General features: G+C 38.8%; 1 pseudogene; it reads right to left on the bottom strand.

Moving 5' to 3' along the window:
• The window catches only part of LOC144773950 (solute carrier organic anion transporter family member 2B1-like), an 846173-nt pseudogene that overhangs the window by 531954 nt on the left and 295570 nt on the right, over nt 1–18649 (bottom strand).

Genomic DNA, 18649 nt, shown 5'->3' with positions numbered 1-18649 from the left:
ACTATTAGCTCGAACAATATTAAGTAAACGCAGTAGCGATGGATAAATTGGAGCATTGGTGTAAAGAAGAGTGTTTCGGCACCGAATTGAAAGAAATCAAACACCGAACTGAATCGGATGATTTTGCTTTATGTGGTATGCTTTGAGGCATGCAATGCCTTAAAATTAGTTTTTTAATTACTGACTGGATGGGCTTGTTCTTCAAGCAGCACACAGGCATGTGGTTTCTTTGGAATATTGAGGCGGTGACGTCAAAAGCAAGACCCAGAGAGGCAGGACGTCCTCTCGTCAAAACTTAATTGGGACTTATAATCAAAAGGATGCCCACCGGCTGCAGTCAAACTGGAAATGGAAGATTTGGCTGGTTTGTGCCACTGTCGCAATGGGAGGCACTGCCACTGATGACACAGGAGGCCTGTCAGTGGCGGTTTCTGGCCAAGGGCGTCGGGGCTCCTCCCCCTTTACTTTCACCCCGGTCAGCCATTCTCTTTACTATCTGGGTTTTAAAAAACGTGCACACACTGCTTTCCAGTGACAGCAATGGCCTTACTGTGCTGCCTGTGGGCAGGGCCACAACCTAATGTATTTGCAGGGGTGGGAGGATCCCAAAGCCCTGAGGGTTGTGAGGTCATCAGCTCAGCAAATACATTACCTATAAGACCAGTCTCCACCCCCTGAAGACATGCGTGCAACATTAGGGCCGGCGTTTTATTCTTAAGCCCTGTAACACTGGGGCTGCACGTCAGGAAAAGGAGTGGAGGGGACGGCCACCCCACCCTTTCCCAACTCGTCACAGGGCAGCGCCCTGTGACGAGTTGGGAAAGGGCTTGGCAGGCTACTGGCAGGCGGGAAACAGAGACATCGAGTCTGCGCAGTCTGTCAGGACTTCTGAAGACCACTGCAGACTCGAGTTGTCTGCTTCCTGCGCTGTTGTTGATGGCAGGACCAGGAGTTCACACCATAATTAGAGCTCCGGGTGGTCCCTGTGTTTCGCACTGGCCCGCAAGAGCTGAGGAGCAGTGACAGCCCGATGGCATCCTAGTGCAGCTCCCAATCCGGTAAATGAATAAGGGCACGGTGGTTATCTCCAAAATGCTATATTTGGATTCCATTTTTTTCAACAATTTGCAGTAAATCTGTGGTGTAAAACCCACCATTTGAATCCATTTTTTTCCAAAATGTTCTTGCGGGGGCGGGGGGAATCCGTCTGCACCCTCCTTTTGCAGTTTGGGCTTGCTCGCTTCGCTCGCTCGCTTATTACATTACTGTACAACATTTTATGCCTCACCCCTTTCAAAATTCACCAGCCGCCACTGAGGCCTGTTGGCCGAAGAATTCGAGGACATTGAGAGTGCAGTCGGGGTTTGCAAGAGGTTATTTAACCCGCACTCTCACGACTTAAAAACAAAAGCTGACCTTGAAGAAAAAAAAATGGCAGAACATCCATTATTAGATCGCAGAAGAGCAGTGCTCTCAATGTAAATGTAGATAATTTTTCTCACCCTGCGCAACACGGCATTGGTCCTTTCAAGCAGAAAAGGTGACAAATGTTGTTCTTGTTTACCCATAGGGGCAATCAATCTTATAAATGAAGGATGAAACAATGTGGGACTGTTACAATGCATTATGGGAAATGAAGTCCAGTTAAAGTGATGTTACTGGGGCTTTGACCACTATTAGCTCAAACACTATTAAGAAAACGCAGTAGCGATGGATAAATTGGAGCATTGGTGTAAAGAAGAGTGTTTCAGCTCCGAATTGAAAGAAATCAAACACCGAACTGAATCTGATGATATTGCTTTAAGGTGGTGTTCCCATTAGAAATCCTTCCTCACTTTTTGAGAACTGAGTATATTTAAACCCGGAAGCAATAGACCCTCGCTTTTTGCATATGAATAAGACCAATCTACGGTCGAAATGCATTTTGTGGTATGCTTTGAGGCTTGCTGTGCCTGCTGGAATAAAATCAGTTTTTAATTAATCCTGACTGGATGGGCTTGTTCTTTACTCAGCACCCAGACGTGTGGTTTCTGCAGGAATATATATATATATATATATATATATATATATATATATATATATATATATATATATATATATATATATATATATATATATATATATATATATAATAGATCCTTTCTGCAGTGAACTGAGCGCCCTCACACAACATCAACTTTGCCACAGAAGGACACAGCACCACCAAAGAGATCATTCTTGGAAATGGCCTACACGTTTCAGCCGTAGCCTTCGACAGGGCCATAGAGATGTTTTCTAAAGTATATCTATTTAAAGGGGCAGGCGTTCCACCCACACTTCAACAACAAAACCATTATTAACAAACAAAGGGACACAAGCCATTCATATTACAAACAACCACATTAATGTATGCAATAGGTATTTTTTCCTTTCCTTATCTTTTTATCTCCATATTTTAACCTTTAGAACCTTTCAACATTGAGCTCACATTAAGTTATATACAGTTCATAAACTAGATAGTTACTAAGATGCAAAGTGCTTCATCTTCCATTCGACCAATCAGTAATAGTTTGCCCAAATAAGTATTGCACTATTGCTGAAATCGAGATATTTAATCTAGCACCAACAAGCTGCTAAAAAAAAAACAGTAATTACACAAATTGCTTGTGCACTTTTAACCTGCTTGCAGTAGGTTATCCCTGGGGTCCATCTCCAGGACACCTTACATTGCATTTTCTTACTAGTCAGGAAAGGTGTTAACCATGCCTCAGATACATGCCAAAGTTGACACTGAATTACCATAAGTGCTTTGTGCTTAATTCCTACTCATTGAAATGAGCAATCAAGATTTCACAAATATGCATAGCAGCATCATAAATTATATCTAAGTGCAAAGTGCAAAAGTAAGATAGGTCACTCAAAAAGCCCGAAGACAACAGTATGAAGTACCGTTAATATAAATACATGGCAGCATATAGGGTTAATACAAATGTAATAAATAAATATAAGGTAGCAGAAATGTAAAGTACAGAGGTTCAATATCAACATAGCAACTTTTAAAGGTGGTTAAAGAGCAAAATGTAAAGTGAAATGATGAATAAGCAGCAAATGTTGCGCATGAGGAATTTTTAAGTCAATAGTCGCTTCTGAGGTTAATTAAAGTGCACTGTATAGAAATAAACAATTCATTCACATTGATAACTCATATTCTTGCCGAACTTTTTTCTAATGGGGAAGAGGGGGCACTATTTGATCCAAACCCATAGGAAGCAAGAGACTATTAACCCTATTAATGCAAGTCACCCCTGTTTCTAGAAAGTGTAACTGGTTGTACCGGGCGATGACATGAACAGAGCGGGTGGAGCATGTACCCTCAATATCATATATACAGGCTTTCATAATGTTAAAAAACGGACCACCCACAAGCTCAATCCAAATGTTCATGTAGTTCAGCCTCTGTGGTGAGACCCCATGGGCATTCAGTACCCAAAAAAAGTATCCATCTTTATTCTGCTCTTCGTAATTTGATCTCCCTGTCACCGACCCTTGGATTTACGAAAATCTGTTGGATTCCATAATACACAAATTTGCTCACATTACCATTGTGATGCTCCAGATGTGTTTCACAATGATATATATGTAATCTTTCTTGTTAATAGCTCGAATGTGCTGAAGGATTTTTTGTTTTAATTTATTGATAGTACTCCCTCCGTATAACATCCCACATTTATACCCTAATGCATACACAACATGGGTGCTCTCACAGTGTATGTGTTCGTTGGTCTTCCTCACTTTACCAAAAATCAGTGTCTCTTCTGTCCTGTTGTCTCCCCATTTGCAGGCATTGCATTTCATGCACTTATAAAATCCAGTTCTTTTGGGAAGTGTCCAACTACTGATTTGTTGCTGTTATGGCATAAAACTCCAAACCAATAGGTCACCAAGGGAGTGCATTCTACGATAAGTTATACTCCGGTGACTTTGTATGGTCTCCTTTAGTTTGTCATCTTGCTCCAGGACCTTCCAGTTATCCTTGATGAGTTTCTTCACTTCCTTTTCTGATTTATTGAAGTCTATGATGTACCTGGTTTTGCACTCACCATCAGCCTCCTCCAGATTCTTAATTTTGGGTAATCGCAGATCATTCCTATTCTTTTGTTTTGCTCCCCAGAAAGCATCTTTCATGACACTGGATACCCACGCTCTAAAAATCTCTGTTTCATTTCCGATGCTTGTTCCTCAAAGATTCTTTTCTCTGAGCATTTCCTTTTGACTGTGAGGAACAGGCCATATGGATGCCCCATTTCAAAGTTTTGGGGTGTGCACTGTTTGCTAACAGTAATTTATTTCCACTTGTGGGTTTTCTAAAAACTTTTGTGCGGATTTTGCTTTCAGATATATAAAGTTGAACGTCAAGGAAAGTGAGTTCCGTCTTGCTAATTGTATGTGTTAATTCAAAACCTTGGGGGTTGATGTTCAGTGACTCCAAAAAGGTGATAAGTTCGGCTTCCTCCCCTTCCCACAAGAGAAAGAGGTCATCGATAAAACGTAGCCATAAAATGACTTTTTTCAGGCTCTCTGCGTATTCTTCTTCTCCTGCTGTTTCTGTTTCACAGAATCTCAACGTAAGGTTTGCATATGTTGGGGCAAAGAAAGCCCCATTTTTGCCCTTGTTTCTGTATATCGAATTTTCCATCAAAGATGAAGATGTTATTCATTATACAAAATTCCATCATTCCCAACAGCATTTCTGTGTGGCTAAGCAGCCGTAAATAAATACCACCTTGCAAAAATTTAGTCCACAGCCTGCTGCTTGGTTTAGGAGGAGACAGTGTCGGTTGATATATATATATATAAATATATATATATTCACTGAAAAAACCATAGGTTATAGACCATATATAGATAGGAATTAGCATTTACAAAACCTTATTTTACTCACACAAAACCATTGAAATTCCATATATAGTTAGTTGTACTAACTATATATCGCGCACCCGCAATCCACTGCTGATCATGTCACATATTACATCATTCATGACATGGTCAGTGACATCACTGATGACATCACTGATGACATCTCAAATGACATCACTGATGACATCACTGATGACATCTCAAATGACATCACTGATGACATCACTGATGACAACATCCAGTGACTGTATGTTTCTGTAAAGTTAAAATATGTCTTACATATTGAAGAATGAGTGGATGTATAAGTGTCTGGATGAAGGATTTAGTAGGTGCATGACTGACTGTATGAGTGAGTGATTAAATGTGTCTTACTGAGTGCATGGGTTAGTGACTAAACTGTCTTAATTTGTGCATCATTATGTCAGTGAATTTCAATGGTTTTTTTAATAGCAAATATCAAAAGCTTTAAAATGTATTCTTCTTTAAATCAAAAAATATATATTTTACATGTTTTTAATACAATTTTTTTTTTTTTATTATTTTTTTTGTTTCGCTCCCGGTCCGCGAACCGGTTAGCTTCCCGTTAGCTCAATTTGGTGCCGCGACCCGGTCCGCGAACCGGTAAACGTTCCGTTTCCGCAACTGCCGCGTTAGAAAACAACATCGTGACGCATCGCGTCAGCGTGACGTATCGCGTTGTCGCATGATATGTCATATGACGCGCCGCGTTAGCGTACCCGGAAGTGAACCAGTACGCGAAGCGAGGCGCGAAGCGAGGCGCGAAGCGCAGCTCCCCGGAAGCGACCCGGGACGCGGCACGGAGCGCGTAACGTAATCACAACAGGTCATGTGACTTGTTAATAACACTTTTCATTGGTTCATTTCACTTTTGGTTTCCTAATGATGTAAGACTAGGTCATGTGACCTAAAAGTAACACTTTTCATTGGTTTAGAACTATTGTTTTTCCCAAATGATGAAAACCCCTCCTTCTTTCCTCACTCTGACTTTCATCTTTGTGAGAGAAAGACCCTTTGTGATCAGTGAGCAATGGCTTTAGTAATAGCTTCAATTGGTGCTTCCCCACCACCTCCACCACCTCCAAGGAAGAGAGGACCACCCGCTGAAGTTATCATTCAGCAAGATGAGGAAGAAGAGGAAGAGGAGGAAGAGCAGGAAGAGAGGCAGTTTTTGCGTGAGGAGCCCAGGAGGTCTCATCTGAAAGAAAACTTTATTTGGAAATGTTTTAAATATCCCCGGGGCCAAAAAAAAGTCAATGCACGGTACGTAACTTGCCTGATATGTAAGAAGGATTTGTCCAGAGGGACAGACAAGAAGTACAGTTACGGCAATTATACAATGCATCGCCATATGGAGAGGTGGCATCCTATCAACTACAGTGCTGCGCAGTTACGTGACCAGCAAGATAATCCCCCTTCTATGGCCAGAAGATCAGTTGTACAGGAAGTGACGGGACCAGAGGCGAGGGAGATGGTCCCAAATATACAGATGAGGTTCGGGGAAGTGAAACAAGTGTGCGTGCGTTGTAATCAGTTCATTTGCTACAGAGAAAGTAGCATCAATCTAATCAACAGAGCTATCGACAATCATGTTTGTCCGAAACGCCCCAGAGAATAAATTCTTTTTTTTTTGTTGCTCCTGTTGAGCCCTTTACAATGAATCGTTTTCGTTTCCCCCCCCCAAAAAAAAACAAAAAAATATAAAACCGTTCAGAAAATACAAAAAAAGTAAAAAAAAATTCAGAAAAATAATAAAAAAAATATAAAACAACAAAACCAATAAAAAAAAAAGTTCTTTTCAGAACTACCTCCCCGTTATAAAAAAATTGGTAGAATATTTGGAACTCTGCCAACCTCTATTTCTTTTGGTTCGCTTCCCGGTTCGCTCTCCGGTACGCGAACCGGGAGCGAACCAAAAAAAGTTATGTTAAAAGAAAGACAGCTATAGGGAGTAAACTAGAGATACTATTTAATAGATCTATTTACTGAAGAAAAGATTTAAGAGGGTGTAATTGTGAAAAACAAAATAGATAAGGAAGGGAGAAAAAAAAGGAGAGTAGAAGAATAACAAACAAGAGTTTCTTAGAGAATGTGACTGAATGATCAAATTAAGATTAAAACATTGGAATAACAGAGAGAAAAAACACAATGCAGAAAAGAAGAAGTAACAGAAAAGGAATGATTGAAACAGCAAAGAAATGTAAATAACATAGGGGCATATTATCAACATAGGCGATAAAAATTTTGCTGCTTTTATCAGCAGAAATCTGACGCTAAAGACGCTTTTGCAGCAGTTTTCTGCCAATAAATACTGCTTTTATCGGCAGAAAACTGCTGCTAAAGCTGCTTTTCCGGAAGAAAACTGCTGCTAAAGCCACTTTTGCGGCAGTTTTCTGCCGATAAAAGCACCGATAATTTTATTGCCTGTGTTGATAATATGCCCCTTACTGTGCTTGAACTACAGAGAGAAAGCATAATGAACAAGTAGTGAAAGAGTGATCAGTCAGAAACAGTGAGAGTAATAGAGACAGAGTGAGTGAACAAGAGTGAGGAAGTATGAGAAGAGAGGGACTGAGAAAAATAGTGGAAGGAGTAGAGTAAGTAAGTAATAGAGAAAGGAATGAGGGAAGTAGCAAAAGCAGGAAAGTGAGGGTTAAAGAAATGAAGTAGTGAAACTAATAGAAGTTAAATGTGATAGAAATGTAACGAAAAGAGTACAAAACATTTACCTTATAATTGTCGTTAACTTAGTCCCTTGTTATTTTTATACTTTCAATCTGTGAAAGAGAGAACAAACATTTGAAAAATATTAAAACATATATTTAAAAATTAGAAAAGACAAGGGAAAAGATTGAAGGACAAACAGTTTTTCAACAACTTTGACACTTACAGAAGCCCCTGCTTCTCCATGCCCCTACACAGTCCTAAAAATATACATTTTAAACTAACAGTATCTTGATGCAGATGAAGTGAGGCCTATCTTGCAACATGGTGCATCCTTTCCACTGCTGCTGTATCACAACAGTGATGCAATGGCAGCGCAAAAGAGGTGCACAGCCATCATAAAACTGTCCCTAACATTTTAAATGATTGTTTCAGGATGCCAATAAGGTGTGTCCTATCCAGAGGTTTGTTTCAGGTGAGGCCTACTCAGGGTTGCAGATGAAATTTAGAGTTGTTGAAGAGTACAGAGGAGATAATACATTTGCAGGCCTACCAATGAAGTGAGTCATGTCCACTGCACTCTTGAACAAAGGCCACACCTCCTCTGTTTCCCTGGACAGGCCTAAACTTGATCTGCACAATGTGATGTGTAATGTTAGGAAACACAGGTGATGTAATTGAAAAACGTGCAATTTCTTTTGCTCATTTCACAATCACATCACTTGTGTTTCCTTTGCTTAGGTATCTCATTGTGCAGATGTAGTCCAGCATATGAAACAGTACCCAGAAGTGCAGCACTGCATGCAACAACTTTGACACTTACTGAAGCCTTAGCTTCTGCATGCCCCCTACACAGTCCTAATTATATATATTTTAAACTGACGGTATCTTGCTGGAGATGAACTGAGGCCTATCTTGCAACATGGTGCATCTTTTACACTGCTGCTGCGTCACAAAAGTGACGAAACAGCGGCGCAAAAGAGGCACACGGCCATCATAAATCTGCACTTAACATTTTAAATGATTGTTTCTAGATGCTGATAAGGTGTAACCTATCCAGAGATTTGTTTCAGGTAAGTCCTACTCAGGGTTGCAGATGAAATTTAGTCTTGTTGAAGAGTATAGAGGAGATAATACATGTGCAGGCCTACCAACAAAGTGAGTCATGTCCACTGCACTCTTGAACAAATGTCAGACCTCCTCTGTCTCCTGGAACAGGCCTAAACCTCATCTACACAATGTGATGTGTAATGTTAGGAAACACAGGTAATATAATTGAAAAATTTGCAATTTTTTGTGCTCATTCCACAATCACATCACCTGTGTTTCCTTTGCTTAGGTATCTCATTGTGGAAATGTAGTCTATCATATGAAAGACTACGTAGAATGTGAGCACTGTATGCAACAACTTTGACACTTACAGAAGCCTCAGCTTCTCCATGCCTCCTACACAGTTCTAAATTTACAGCATAAATACAAAAAGTACAGAATTAATTATACATGTTAAATGGTTTATTTTTGCTGTTCTCAGAATGTATCAAATTTCACTAAAAACAGTGACTTGAAGGTATTCATCATATAACAGCGGGGAAAAAAAACACAATCAAAATGATTGTGTTTAAAAAACCCATATAACATAACCAATCAGAAATCAGAACTCCTCAAAAGTAACTTACTTTTCATGACGTTGAAGGATGTCCTATGAACAGCTTACACTCTGTTGTGCTGTTTTTATTTTCAGCCCGCCACTTTCTGAAAGAAAACCTCCATCGTTTTGAAAAATATGTTACATACAATAAATGACTTCTCGCTCTCTACCACACGTTTCCACAAGGCCAAATCATGTAAGAGCCATTTATGACTCTTGGAATTCTTGTAAGCAAATCCTGTCATTTTCTATTTCCGCAACTTTCAGAAAGAAAACGTTCAAGATCACTTTCACAATCCTGGACTAGTAATATCTTACCCTTCTTGCTCACTCATGTTCTACATTTCCTATGACACTGATACTGCTTACTATGAAGCAGACTTACACTACCTCTATGACTACTACAATTATTTAATTCTCTACATCACTTTTAATCACAAAGCAATATAAAACAGTAGATAAAATTATATCAACCCCTAGAATCATTATACGCCAGTTACCTACCCTAAATTCTCTTTTCTGAAAACAGAAAGTAAGAATATTTTTAAGTAAAAAGGCAACATTGTATCGTAGTCAAATGGGAATCATTTCCGAAACAGCAATTTTTTTTACATTTTCAATAAGCTGTGTAATAAGCGGATCTTGTCAAAGGACCATCATGCCATATAATAGCTGCAGTTACAAATGTTCTTCCTAAAATCAACGACTGTGTAGCCACAACATTTGTAATTAAAGTTGAAGACTTACTTTCATCAGGTTTATATAGTTGGATTTTTAAAATGACATTATAATCAAAAGTTTGGACCAATAATCTAGACAGCATTGCAGACTTACATTACCTCTACTCCATGTTTTGATTGGCTGCTTGAATTAGCTTATAAAAAGAAACAGTTTTTCTGAACTCATTCAAAGTGCAGTTATTTTTCCATGACGTCAAGTGTTATGGTAAGAACACCGTTTGCTTTGGGAAATACTCTGTTGTCCTTCAACTAATCTGTGCCCACCACTTTCTGTAAGAAAATCTTCTTTTTTTCCAGGAACTATTTAAAACTCAAAAATAACTTTTGACTCTGTACTACACTTATCCTCAAGGCCAAATCGTGTAGGAGCCATTAGAACCTCTTGAAATTCCTCAGAGCAAATCCCAAGATTCCTTCTCTAAAATTTTTGGTTTTAAAAACACCAGGTAAGAATTTTTAAGGTCAAAAGGCAATTTTTTTTTAAAAGTTAAAACAGAATCGTTGCAGAATGACCAGCCATTTCTAGACTTTAAATAAGCTGTGTAATGTCCTGATGTTATTGAAGGACCGTCATGATATATAATTGCTGCAGTTACAAAAGTCCTTCCTGATATTGACAACTGCGAAGCCACAACATTTTTAATTAAAGTTGTCAATTTTGTTCCATCAGGCCTACATCGTTGAAACATTAAAATGACATACTGGCCATATGTTCGTATAAATAATGTTGACATCATTTCAGATTTACATTGGCTACACTCCATGTTGTGATCAGCTGCTTTTACTAGCTTATTAAAGGACACTGATTTACTGTCTGGCAAAGTTAAATATATAAATTTTTCTGAGTCTACACTAGTAGTACTTGATACCTTACAGTTCTCGCAGTCATGCTGCCATTGATAAGAAAGCCCAAACAAGTGATCTACATCTACACCTTCAGCGTGCAATACATCAAGCATATACATTAAAAACTCCTGACAATCTTGCTGAATATTTTGAGAGAATTGTGTTTGACCTGAACATCTGTCTAACAGATTTCGAATTTCAGACACACTTTCTATTTTTGTTCTATCAGTGCTACATTTCTCTAACACAGAATTTAACAAACTGCAAAATCTTTGATCCAAATTGACCACAATCTCTTCTTTTACATTTTCTAGAGAAAACAAAACATTAACCACTACATTAGCATAGCAGTTGACACCAGAACTGTTTTCAAATTGAAAACCAACAACATCTTCAACAGAATCCTTTTTGTTTCTGCTTATAATTTCAGGTTCATCGACTTTTCGTCTTTTTGCTACAACCTCCCTACTATTGGTCACATTTCTTCGTTTCCGGCCTACCACACGTTTCTCAAACAAAGGATATTGAGGCAAATGTGGCGCATACTCTCTTCTTAACCTATTGTATTCCTTAACACAATCTAGATCCGCACAAATGTTTGTGACATCACACTCAATCAAGTACAATCCCGATAAAGTTCTAACTCGTGACAATGCCACATATGCCATACCCTCCTTGAACACAGAACTGCCAATATTCACCAATGCACTGTCTACACTTAAACCTTGCGATTTATGGATTGTCACCGCATATGCCAAGCAAACAGGAAACTGCTTACGGCGAACATATAAGTCTTTTACAAGCAAAAATCTAGCAGAACAACGACCAATTAGCTGTACTTCCTCAATGCCATCAAATTTAATTTTTAAAAATTCAATTCCATCTCTATTTCTGTATTTCACAAAATCAACAACATTACCCATTGATCCATTTACCAGACCTCTTTCAACATGTAAATTCCTTCTTAAAATTATACGGCATTTTAAGCACACATTCAGAGTCTTTTCAAAACCTGCAGTTTTAGATATAGTCTTCTCTATTGAATCCAATTTTGTTTTCAAATTCTCAGACAAAATAATTGTTGATCCCCTATGCTCTATTCTGTCAATAGCTTCCAGTTTCACAATCTCTTGGTTTTCTAAATGCAACATTTTGTTGTTGAAGATGGCACATTCTGCAAGAGTTGGCATCAAACATATTCCAGATTTCTTCTCAGTAATTTTCTGAAAAATATTCTCAGGCACAACGTCTTGTTCTGGATATAAATTTGACAGTAATCGTGCATGTAAAGCTTCTTTCCCATGCTCGGTCACTTTTCCAATTCTAACATCTTGTAGAATATTCTTGTAATCTTCATCCTTCGCCTGACGCATATTTTCATGCAGTTCAGCATAATTGAAGTTTAACCATATATTGACGTTGCCAATGCTCCCTAGGCACTTCCTGGTATCTTCATGCGTGAGCATTTTGAACACAGGTTGTCCTTTCACTGGTGTCAGCTGCAGAAGATCTCCGAAAACAATGATGTGTTTGCCAGCAAATAACACATCATACTCTGTTTTAAGAACTTCTTGCATTCTCAAATGCACAAAGGCAAGCATGACATTGGAAACCATGCTTACTTCGTCAATGATAAGAAGTTTCATTTTCCTCAAGACTCTTGAAACTTCACAACAAGCATCTCCAGATAACTTGTGGTATTGTAATTTGTTATCATGCTCCACTGGCAGCATCAGTAGACGATGCAAAGTAATACCTTTAATGTTATGTGCTGCCAGTCCAGTTGGAGCGGTGACAACACAAGACAGCGATGACTCAGTCCTTTCCTGCAAATAACATGAAATTGCTTTAATGAGAAAACTTTTTCCAGTTCCCGCTTCTCCACTCACGTACAGTCGGACAGGCTTCAACGACGTACATGAGCACTCTTTCTTCTCATGACTTAATCCATGATCAATTTGGTTGGTAACTTCGTCATATATTTTCCTCTGCTCAACGTTGAGTTGTCTTTCCAAGTCTTCTAAGTTAACCGCATCCTCCTGAGCATGTGCCATGGCTCTTTCCACTTCATTCATGGCAGTGGCAGCTTCATTTTCGATAACAGGTCCTCCTAGTGGATCCTGACTCAATGAAATAGAACTCTGACTGTCCTCAGAACTATCTCTGGCAATCTCGGCTGCAATCGTTGCTTCCTGCTCGATTTCCGCATTCAACATTTCTAGATATTTGGGAAAAACAGGACATTCTATGGTCTCCTTGGCGGCAGTGAAAGAGTCTTCGTAACTGAGGAAATCTCCAAGCAGTTCCTCTTCTGCACGCCAAGGCTTGAAAAGTTGCAAAAGTGCTAAATAGAAAAACTCCTTTTTTTCAGGAGATTCGCCACTCAATTTTCGATGGTTTACCAAGTGGCATTTTCTTTGCTTGACCAGACATCCCTCACTTCCAATTACAGCATACACTCCTTTATCAATATCTTCTTTGATGTTCCTCTTGAATATGTAATTTTGTAGAACCTCATACAGACAAACATTCTCGAGGTGACTGCTTCGATTTGGATAATATGTATCCAACATGTTGGTCTTCAAAATATCGGTACTGTTCGGCTCCTTTTCCGCCAAACACTCAATTTCCCGCACAGGTTTCAGAACTCGATTACGCGTTGCGGCAAGACCAAGACTCGCCCAAACGATACTCCTGGATTTGGCATAGAGACTTGCTGAAGACAACCGGTCAGAACATTCGTAAGCTCCAATTTCTCGATGTGACAACATCTTCAGACTGAAACTGTACAACTTCTTGCTGAGGCTCTTTTCATGGGAAATGTCCTCCCACATATCCTTCAATTCTGTCTTTTCTTTTTTGGTGATGTAAGATGTCACATACCGAGCCACAGCCATACAGTTATCAGCCACAAACTGTATATCCATGTTAGCATTCCACATGGACAAAATCACTGGGTTGTAGTCGTTGATGTACTTGGACTCTTCGTTCCTTTTCAAATTGTATGTGTTTTTAGGTGATTTCTTCATCACATTATGTCGCAGCGAAGACATCAAACTGTTCACTCTTCCTTTAGAAATCACCGGTCGTGGAAAGGCGAAACGACATTTGGTGTAGAACTTGTCCTTGTTTCTGAATTTACGACGACAGTACTTTCCGCAACGATGGCTTTGGAAGCGTAGAACTTGTTCTCTTAGGCTTTTGTCCTCCTTTGCGTTTGGAACAGCACATGTAGAATACTGTTCTATGAAACTCATCACTAAGTCTTCTGGATCTGTTCCAAATTTAGGTGCATCCTTGATCCACAGCAGCATATGTATATGAGGAGCACCTCTTGCTTGGTACTCCTTTCTCCAGAAGAAATCCAACACCTCTCCAAGAGGTGGATTTCTCTTGTTCATGATGAAAGACATCATAGCTTCAAATCTATGATTGAAGTACCTGCATACATTCACTGGATCCAAAGAGCACAGTTCTCCGGGTGTCTTGAATTCGATATTTTCAATGTTTCCATTTGCCTCTCGTAGAAATTCAAGTAAGTCTTCCCAGCCATACTCGGCACAGCTCAGAGTGAGGAACCATGTGGGAGTTCCTAAGTTCCTCAGCATACATTTTAAATCACCATGACGACGGTACCAGTACTCATTAGTACCACGCTGACACGCCATGAGATTAATCAGGTGAGAATCCAAAATACTGTCTTGCACATTGACTTTATCCATAAAGTCACTTGCCGAGATGTTTTGCATCTGTATACCACTTTTCAAGATGTGGTTCACTGCATATGACAGTCCAGACAGATCGCTTTCAAACAGGAGATGAAACAAATAGGGAATGCATTGTCGAAACCTAGGATCTTCTGCGTACAATCGTAAAGTCCGGTATTCAGAAGCAGGAATTTGATGAGGTCGCTCATCATATCTTCCTCCTTGACCTGTTGGAAATAGCTGTGGGAAACACCGAGCTTCCAAACTTTCCTCCCAAACACTAATGGGACTCCCTTTGGCTTGTTTCATTTGAAACAACTCAATAGCATTCCCCATGACTTCCTTGGAATGCAAAGGATGAACACTATAATGTTCATATATTTCTTCACTTTTAGAGGGTTCTACTTTCTCAATTTGACCAGCACACAAATCGCTATCCTCTTCTTCACTTACTTCCTCTTCTGCAACATATACATTCTTATAGTACTTATTATTTTTTTTCAAATACAATGTTGCCTTTTTGACTTTCCTAACATCCACTAAATCTTGCCATATTTTCTTACTCTTTGTCGGAACCCCATTAACTAAGATAACCAGAGGTTCCTCTTCCACTTTTTCTACTCCAATTGTATTAATGTTTTTCTTCAAATCTAGAGGCAAATAAACAACTCTTCCCTTTAATCCTCTCTGTAAATCTGATGGAGGCAATTTCCCTGTCTTTGGCTCCATTCTTACAATAGCCTGAAAGGGATGGATACTTTGAATCAAAATAGATTCATAAGTATTTAAATCCTTCAATTCAGAAGGAATCTCAACCAATTCCAGATTATTATGAACCGCTCTAGCAGGCATCTGGTTTTGATTTAATTTGTTACAACAATAAGTACACACACGTTGATCCAATCCCAAATCAAAACAATTTTCTACCATCAAGTATGTTGCGAAATCCTTCCATTCACTATTATTTTCCCTTTCACTTTTCGCATATAAATCCACTAACTTAGTCTGATTCTTATAATAAGTGCGTCGACAACACACACAAGTGAAATTAGGCCTCTCACTTGATTTCACCTGAAACGTGGCAATTTCCTTCTGAAAATTATCTGTACTGGAAACCTGTACACTATCTTCCACATTACCCTCTTCTTCTGGGTCAATTTCAACATTCTCCTCTTTACTTCCAAAGTAACAAAACTCAATTTCTTCACAAATATTCTTCACATCTATTTCAGAACCATGCAAAAGAGCAGCGCATAATTGTTTAAGCATAATTGCTGGACTCTTAGCATAATACAACATTCTAACTAATTTCCTCACTTTATTATGATGCACTGCTAGCATCCTGAAATGATGAAAAACACTCTGGCATACTCTCCTGGAAAGACAAGCCAGTGAATGACCATGCAAACCTGTCACTTCTCTCACTCTGCAAGGATCTAATTCTTGCAACATCATTTTCTGCTTCAAACTTTTCTTATTAAATGTCCGTACAAAATCACAAACCAAATTGATGGAATCCTGTCGCACACTGCAAATACTACTACACTTCCAGGTGTACACAGGTCCCTTAGGGCGTCTTCCTAAAACCTCATTACCTAACACCTCTTCTGCCTCTGTTGTCACAAGTTTTTCTTTTTCAACTGGACAACCATCTTTCACCTCATAAGCTCGACCACTGGTGTCAACTGCATGCACCAAATCATTATCCTGGAAATAACTCTCCTCATTAAAAAATGCCTCACAACTTGAACTATGCATCCATTCTCCTGAAAAAACTTCACAAAAATTACTACGATTAACTATTCTCTTCCATCTACTATTTCTTTTGAAATCATAAATTGCCTTGTTTAGCTTCCTAATCCTATTAATTATCAAAATAAATAACTTTCGCTTAATTTCAAATGCCTGATCAATAACTTTCTCAACTTATTTTTTTCTCTTATAAAAAACCACTTTCTGTTGACCTTTCTTAATATTTTTTAACAAATTGCCAATTATCCTGTTGCGGAACATTCATCTACGAATGTCCCTAAACTGTTGTTTCCTTCTACTATCATGCACAGAGTTATCTCCTGCTCTAGCAGTAACATTTTTGATTGGCCTTTCCTTTCCGTTTAAATTGCTTCTCTTTTTCTGGACTAAAACATTTTCTGTAGTACTACTTTTTTTACTACAAATGTTTCTTATGAATGATTTCGTTGTCTTACCCGGAGCTTTCTTGGTGACTTGACGATTTTTTATTGTAGAGGATTGCTGCAATAATTGATGAACCTGCTGTCTTTGACGTTTTGTAGCCTTTCGGATTCTATCCTTAGACGGCATTCTCTAATTTTGAAATGATCTGCAGTTGAATCTGTGGTAAAATATAATAAAAAATGTTATTAACCACTATTACCAAACAGTAAATCAATAACAGTCGTCAAAAATTTAACACACTACTTTTCTTTTTACATAGAATAATTTTTAGTGCATTGGCAAATTTAGAAATCACAAATAATAGCAAAGAAATGGAATGCTTCTACATTTTACCTGTGCTGTTTTATATGTGAATCTGATCTAATTTTATGAGCATATTTTACTATTTCATTAAAGACACTACACATAACCTGTTTTTGAAGTTGTGTTTAATTTTAAATGAAACGGTTTACATTTTTACTTTTTATTTCCGTTAAATTTTAAAAATAAATGTTTATAGTTCCATAGGCTCAAGCAGGTCAGCTTCCCACCCTATGTCATACAATTCTGACAAATCGGCATCCTCATCATGTTCTTCATCAACCTCAGGATTTAAATCATCCAAGGGATCTACTTCCACTGACGTTTCAATTACAAGTTCAATGATAAGGTCGAGATCAACTGATTGCTCATTATCACTCATGGTTGATGTTGTCGTTATCTTTAAAGAAAGAGAACAACAATGAGATGTTGCAGAGTAAGAGACAAATCTCAGAGATTATAATAGTAAAATTGTTTAACAAGAGTAACATTTTGCAGCTATTATTTAGCCATGTCCAGCGATGCTGAGGAGGTTAGGCCTATGTCCAAGTTTTCAGTGAACAGGACTCATCTCTTCTTAACCTTGGATAAGCCTCACCGACTCTGTGTCCCCTGCTCATACTTAAATGTAAAGGGGCAGATTTATGTTAACTGGCGCATCCCCACGGATGCACCAGTTAATGTGCACCGCTGCTCTGCCACCTATGGTGTGCCGCATTTACAATGTGGAGCACCATTGAGCAAAAACAGCACAGATTCGTCACGCATCTGTGCTGCAAAAGCAGCACATTGCAGGAATCACGTCGTAAGCGCGACATGTCTACTGCAATGCACAGGAGGAAGCCTCACATTGCATGGTGCATCACTCCTTATGCCTGTTTCAAACAGGCGTAAGGATTTTATTCAGCAATGCTATAAAGCTGACTCAGTGAAATCTTCTAAATTTCACTGTGTTAGTTTTACAGGGCTTTCATGCAAATAAATGCATACCCTGCAACAAAACACCTATATGAAAACTGAAGCAGGTTTCATGTGGCACAGGACTTTACAGCATGACACATCTGCCTAGATGCATCAAGTTGTAAATATGTCACAACATAGCAAATCTTTTGCACCGCCGCTGCGTCACAAAAGTGACGCATAGCGGCGCAAAAGAGGCATACACCTATCATAAATCTGTCCCTAACATTTTAAATGATTGATTCAGGATGACGATAAGGTGTGGCCTATCCAGAGGTTTGTTTGAGGTGAGGCCTACTCAGGGTTGCAGATGAAATTTAGGCTTGTTGAAGAATACAGAGGAGATAATACATGTCCAGGCCTACCAATGAAGTGATTCATGTCCACTTCACTCTTGAACAAAGGCCAGACCTCTTCTGTGTCCGTGGACAGGCCTAAAGCTCATCTGCACAATGTCATTCGTAAAGTTAGAAAACACAGGTGATGTAATTGAAAAATGTGGAGTTTCTTTTCCTCATTTCACAATCACATCACCTGTGTTTCCTTTGCTTAGGTATCTCATAGTGCAGATGGAGTCTAGCATATCAAAGAGTACACAGAAGTTCAGCAGTGTATACAACAATTTTGACATTTACAGAAGATTCAGCTTCTTATCTTGTTGGAGATGAAGTGAG

Source organism: Lissotriton helveticus, chromosome 8 (assembly GCF_964261635.1).
Source record: "Lissotriton helveticus chromosome 8, aLisHel1.1, whole genome shotgun sequence".
Lineage (NCBI taxonomy): Eukaryota > Metazoa > Chordata > Amphibia > Caudata > Salamandridae > Lissotriton > Lissotriton helveticus.
Note: the sequence above shows the minus strand (reverse complement) of the source record. Positions and strands in the feature narration are given on the sequence as shown.